The sequence below is a fragment of the Tenrec ecaudatus genome, chromosome 17, assembly GCF_050624435.1.
Source record: "Tenrec ecaudatus isolate mTenEca1 chromosome 17, mTenEca1.hap1, whole genome shotgun sequence".
Lineage (NCBI taxonomy): Eukaryota > Metazoa > Chordata > Mammalia > Afrosoricida > Tenrecidae > Tenrec > Tenrec ecaudatus.
Window position 1 is genome coordinate 46,231,064 of NC_134546.1, and position 6,640 is coordinate 46,237,703.

The window sequence follows — 6,640 nt, forward strand, 5'->3', positions numbered from 1 at the left end:
AATCTATAGAACTCCCTCACAAATCCTTGATAATTTATACATTATTATTATTTTGTGATATCTTACACAGGGGTGGGAGGGGGAAAAACTGATACCAAGGGCTTAAGTAAAAGAGAATGTTTTGAGAATGATGATGGCAACAAATGTACAAATATGCTTGACACAATGGACGAATGTATGGATTGTGGTAAGAGTTGTACGAGCCCCCAATAAAGATTTAAAATTAAAGAGGAAACTAATAGGAGTGCTTGCTCCAGCTACACATGTACTAAAACTGGAACGATACAGAGATTAGCATGACTCCTGCACGAGGATGACATACAAATTCAGAAGTGTTCCATATATTCTTTAAAAGATAACAAAAATTAATAGGAGAATAAAAAGTCTTTTGTATGTGTTAAAAATAATAATAATAAAATTTAAATAACTTTTAAATCTAATTTAAATATGTAGCTTCACTCCACAAAAACGCACATAAAAACAAAATATTTCTGCTATTTACAAATGTATTGACAAAACATTGTGGTTATTTATACAATTTTTGAACACAGAAAGACCCGTATTAAGACATATAATATATATGGATGAGGATGACAGGATTATCTCTCATTGGTTTTAAAAAATTAGTCATTCATTGAGTGAATATTATTGAATTATGATTTTGTATAAGGCCTATATTAAATATACCAAATATATGTATAATAAGTATTATTGAGAAAGAAGTATGATCCTTGCCTTCTAACATATTGAAATCAAATTAATACAGAGTTAAACAACACCAATGGAAAACTTAAGATTATAGATAAGATACTACCAATTTTTATATTAATTTTCTGACTTTTAAATATTAATATGTAGGGTATGTATATTCCAGAGTGGAACTTCCCCATAGAGGTTCCAAGATCATAAAAACCAACTGCCATCTCGCCAACAAAGAGGCTGGGGTCCAACCATTGACCTTTTGGCTAACAGTCAGAAGTCAATTGTCAAAAGTCAAAAGAAAATAGAATTTCTTCAGAATGAGCTTAGTGCTTTTTAATTGTATTGTGTTGAATCCATAGATGAATTTGGCGATAACATTGTTTATTTTAATTCATAAATATAACTTTAATTATATATTTAATTCATTTTAATAACTCTTTGTAATGTCAGGTTTAAAGATTTTTAGAAAATTTTGTCAGCTTTCTTTTCATATGAAATATTAAATAGTAACATGTAAAACTTTTAATGTTCTTTTGTGGCAGACATCAAATAAAGTCTACTTTTGTTTACTGGATTTATGACTGTTAATAATACTGAACCCATTTAATAGTTATAATTATTGCAGATCCTTTTGGATTTTTTTTCATATTCAAAGGGAAGTTTTAGGTCCCTCTTGCTCTTTAGACCTCTGTTTCCTTTTCATGTCTTGTTAGACTGGCTAGACCACTGATACAACGTTGAAAATACATTACAGTTAGTCTTTCTTTCTCTGAATTTCAAAGGGAAGTCTTTCAGCATTTCACCATTAAAAATAATGTTTTTAAAAATTTGAAAAATATCTATCAGATGGAAGAGGTTTCCTTCTATCTCTGTATTTAAAAATCAATCATAGATATTTACCTATATTTAATATTGCTCTGCATATATTGAAGTAATTACACTACAATTATGTACTTTTAAAATTAATCTAGAAAATTATATGGACTGATAATTCATGCTAGAATCAGTCCTAGACTAAACATCATTTAGCATATTGTTATCATTTAATTGTATATTGCTTTTGTTGTTTGTCATTGAGTCAAGCTGAAGTCATAGAAGCCCCTGTGACAGAATGGAACTATACCTTGGGTATTTCTACAGTAATTTTTCTGGAAGCAGGTCTTTCCCGGAGGAGCCATTGGATATGTTCAAACTTTTAACAATTCAATGAGCAATTGATCTTTCCACCATTTGCACCACAGGGCAGGCTCCCTTTTATCATAAGTAACTAAATTGTATTTGTTAATAGTCAATTTAGTACGTTTTAAAATCCATTTTTATGGAAGGTAGATTAGTAATTAAATTCTCTTTCTTGTACTGCCCTGCTATAATATAATTTCAAGTTAAGAAGACATAGGAATTGCTTTCTCTTTTTAAAAAAAATTCTGAAAATTTGTTTAGTGATGCCGTTTCTGCCTTAAATATTTCAAAGTAGCTACATTGACACTACCTGCACATGACAATTTCTTTGCTTGAAAGTTTTAATGGTGCATTCTATTGTTTTGATTTGCGTACAATTACTTTTCTATTTGTGGTTACAGGGAAATTTCTTCATATGGCTCCTCCATTTGTAACTCACACCGAATGATTGTGTGGGACTACGCAAGTAGGGGTATGAAACACTGTGAGAGGGGCTTAATTGGTTTTGGTGGCCATTCCTCTGTATAGAGAGCTATTCCAGAAGCAGAGAGAGAGAGAGAGAGAGAGTTCCTGGGACCATCCAGGAAGAAGAAATAATGGTGGCCTACGTTTGACACTGACGAATGTCGCGAAGGCCAGGCCATAGCGAAGGAGATCATGGGCAGAGAACATGAGACAGAGAAGAGCAGGGCGGGAATTATGACATTGAGTGAGACCAGGAGGCAGGCGTTGTAGGAAGCATCCGGCTGATTGAGGTGTTTACTAATGGGTGACTATTTAGTCCCCTGCGCCTCTGTGTGTCAGCAGACAAGCACAGCAAAATGACTGTTGTTTGTGACTTTGCTGCTAAAAGCATTGAGGGATAACTCAGTTATTTCTGATCTCTTTGAGGCTCTCTTGAATCTTGCATATCCTTGTGATTGTCTTTGAACCTAGTGCTTTTGTTATTCTAAAGTTAAGAAACTGTGACTAGTTAAGTAACATTTGCATAGATAAGAGTTTAGGAATGTTTAAATTCTTTGATGTTTGTTTTGTAACCAATTCCCTTGTATACCAAGCTTCAAATACACTGGAGACTTCCATCCATGAGATTGGAATCCTCCTGATCCCATGCTTTGTACATAGCTCTTTCTTTTCCTGTCATCCCCATGCCTCAGTTCGAACCCAGCTTGATGCGGGGTAGCTCGTCTAAATCCCCCGCAAGGCGTCTGAGCCTCTGGAGGAAGAGGCCCAAGGACCACCTGACTGAGAGGATGAGGACAGGAGAGAGATACGTGGCTGCTGAATATGGAGAGCTGTTACATCTCTAATGTAACATCCTTAATGGAACCTCAAAGGCTACATCTTTAATGTTTTCTGAACTGGCCTGACTATCCTGTTAACTTTCCTACTACACTTCCATAATTGTGAACCTTATCTGTGAGTGCCATGATTTCAACCTAGCAAAAAAGTAGTGGGTCATGGCTGGTGTCAGATCAGGGTAGAGAAAGATTGGGGTGATTCTATGTCTGACCTCTGCCTGGACTGGTATGGAGATGAATTCTCCCTTTGCCTTATGTAGTTAAAGGAGATCAGGTGGAGCCTCAGCTATATTTAGCAAATTGTAGTCCTAGTAGTTTGTTCATTGCATCTAAAAGTTATATATTGGCATAGAATAGCTTTCAAATTTATAGCACTATCACTTTTTTAATATTAATACCAGCAATGGGTGTCTCCTTCTTCTTCTTCTTTCTTTTCCTCTGCTTCTGCTTCTTTTTTTCATTTCACTTTAGTCAGGCTGGCTGGCTTTCCAATTTATTTATTTTTTACAGTGTCCGTTGAGTGACATTTCCTTGGATATTCAATGGCTCATTTCTTTGGAAGTATATTTCCAGGTCTTTCTTCCCAGAAATCATTGAGTGAACACGAACCCCCAGTTTCTCATTTAGCTGCAAGAACTTTTTCCATTAGCAGCACCCAGGAATTCCAGGCTCATATTTTCTAGAGGACTAGTTGTTGGATTTATTGATTTCATTGATTTTTTGTTTGCTTCAGATTAATTGACTTCTATTCTTATAATTATCATTTCCTTCCTTTGCATTCATTGTGGGTTTTATTTGTTATTATTTTGCCTATTTCTTATACTAAAAGTTTGATTTAATAAATATAATTCTTTCTTTGTTTCTAATGTGAAAACTGTGCTTAATTGTCAAGTCCTCTACACATATAAATTAAGTCACATGTGCTAAGGTTTTCAGATATTTTTATCCTTGTATTGTGTCTGCCTATTTCATTCGCTATTGAGAAATATGTGTATTCTCACCACATTCATGCAGAATGTTATTATTGGAATGTTTAACAAGGTCTAGAAGGCAATATGCCTTGTAAAGCAGAGGGCAACCCAAGTGAGAAAAATCCTTCAAGGTGATGGTTTGAAGCAGTGATTGCAACAATGGGCTCGAACACAACAATATTGGTGTGGATGGCCCATGGCCGGACAGTGTGCTGTTCAATTCTAGACAGTGTTGCTACAAGCCAGAGCCAACTTGACATTTAAAAATATTAATAACACAGAACAGCCAAATTTTAAACAATGCATGTTAGAAAGAAATATTAAAATTATTTATTTGAAGGCATGATCTATAAATAAAACTGTCAAACTACAAAATATCTATTAGAGCCAATGCAAGTATTTAGTAAAATTTTACAATATGAGCTCAATGTACAAAACTAATTTGCATGACTATTAATAATGAACAATAATAAAATGAAATTTAAAAATAAAATTTACAATATGAGATAGGATAGTTAGTTAATTATGCCAGTTTGGCTGATAAACACATGTGGGATTAATTGAAGAGCGGAGAGATAAATGGCTTGGCAAGCCTTGCCTTTCTTGTCTCTCGTTCTTTGATCATCGGACCAGTGTGCGTCTGCCTTGCTTGTACTGTGCCACAATTTGCAAGCTACACTACCTGTGGGACACCTAACCTATGGACTGCGTCTCTGTATTTTGAGGCACTTTTAAGACCTGCCTAGCCAGAGATTTGGAATTTACATCTCTTGAGCTGGGGACTTACTTTCGGTGACCTGGCTGACTGTTGGTGACCTGCCTTGCTGTTTGCTGCCTGTGCCGGGATAGCCTGAATCTCTCTACAGAGGACTGTCCAGTGGCCCTCAAGACTTGAAGGACTGCCAGTGTCTCACAACTCTCTCACGGGAGTGAGTTGCACTGAGCCATTTGTACTGTTTTATAATTTAACTGTTCATTTCTTGTATTATATATCTATCTGTATATAATTTAACTGTTCATTTCTTGTATTATATATCTCTCTATCATTATAAAATTACTAGCAATCTGGTTTTGTCTCTCTAGAGAACTCTGTCTAACACACAATAGAATTTAAAATAGGACATATTCATGGATAAATAAAATAAATGATGTGCATAATCTATATATTGAAAATTATACAAAATATTTCTAAGAGAAAATTTTAAAAATGTAACTAATGCAAGGAAACTGTGTCTATTGATGGGAATAGTCGTACAAAACTAGAAACAGCAAAAATTTACATCAAGAGATCAATGGATGAACACATTTTGTATATACATACAATGGAAGGCTATTTATTAATGCATACAAATGTATTGTAAACACATGAAAAAATTTGAGTAAGTTTCAAAATGTCTATACAAAGCCATAGTAGAAAAATATTCATATTTTGTTTTCCATTTACATAAAAATCTAGAAAATTCAAAATAGCCACATGGAACTATGCTGATGGAGCCATAGCCCTGGAGCTGGAGGAGTCACATGGAGACCCACACCAGGGCTGAAATGCTTCCACCACCACTGGATGCACAAGATTAGTCACCACTGACCTGCAATCTTCCTGCATTCAGCATTATTGCATGTGTTGATGTGTTGTGTGAGTCTGAAGAGGAACTTATAGATTGGCATCAGATATATGGGCTAATATCAGACTTACGGACTTAATCTGGACTGGAATGGGATGTTTCTAAATACACACTTGATCTTTTATTGAAAGCTCTTTCTTTTACACATATGAGTGTCAATCTCTATCAATCTATCTATCTATACTTAAGAGAGAAAGATTTACACCAAGAAATTCCCTACAGAGTATTTAAGTGCAGCCTAATTCAAATCCAAAGATCAGATTGTTGTGGCAGCTGATAAACTGAAGAAGTAAGAGGGCCATAGACTGGTGGACCAAGTGATAAGTGAGTCCAAAGATGCAAAAGTAAATGAATCCAAGTCTGTTGGTGGCTCATGGGACAGAAGACCACATAAAAAGAGATTGATAAAACAGGTGCAGGATTCAGGTCCAGCGGAAGGTGAAGGGGCAAGATCTGGGCTTTGCTCAAGGTTTTTCTTATATAAAAAGCCACGTCCTCCAAGGAGGTGCTACCAGACTGTGACCTGATGGGTAGGTTGGATTCTACTGTTACCTCCACCCACATATGTCTGCTTGATATAAACTCTAACTGTCACGGAGGTGTTAACAAACAAAGCCATAATCACATGAGGGCTTAATCACATGAGATATTTATTGTTCTCCCAAAGAAAACCAAAAATAGGAATCTTACTCATTAGAGTATACTTGTTCAAGTGGTGATCCATGTGCTCATTCTCCTCCCATTTTGTACTGTTCTTCCCTTCAGGACATGGGTCTAGATACCATGTTCATCTTTACCCAGGTAGTGGTGAGAGAGTTTTATAGTCTATTGGAAATAGCATCTTTCACTCCCATAGTCCATT

At 35.4% G+C, this 6,640-nt stretch overlaps 1 non-coding gene across 1 annotated transcript; it reads left to right on the forward strand.

Moving 5' to 3' along the window:
• The first annotated feature begins 244 nt into the window (after positions 1–244).
• LOC142431149 (U6 spliceosomal RNA) lies at positions 245–347 on the forward strand. The gene has a single exon (XR_012780710.1). It is a non-coding gene; the product is annotated as a U6 spliceosomal RNA (small nuclear RNA).
• Positions 348–6,640: the final 6,293 nt, after the last annotated feature.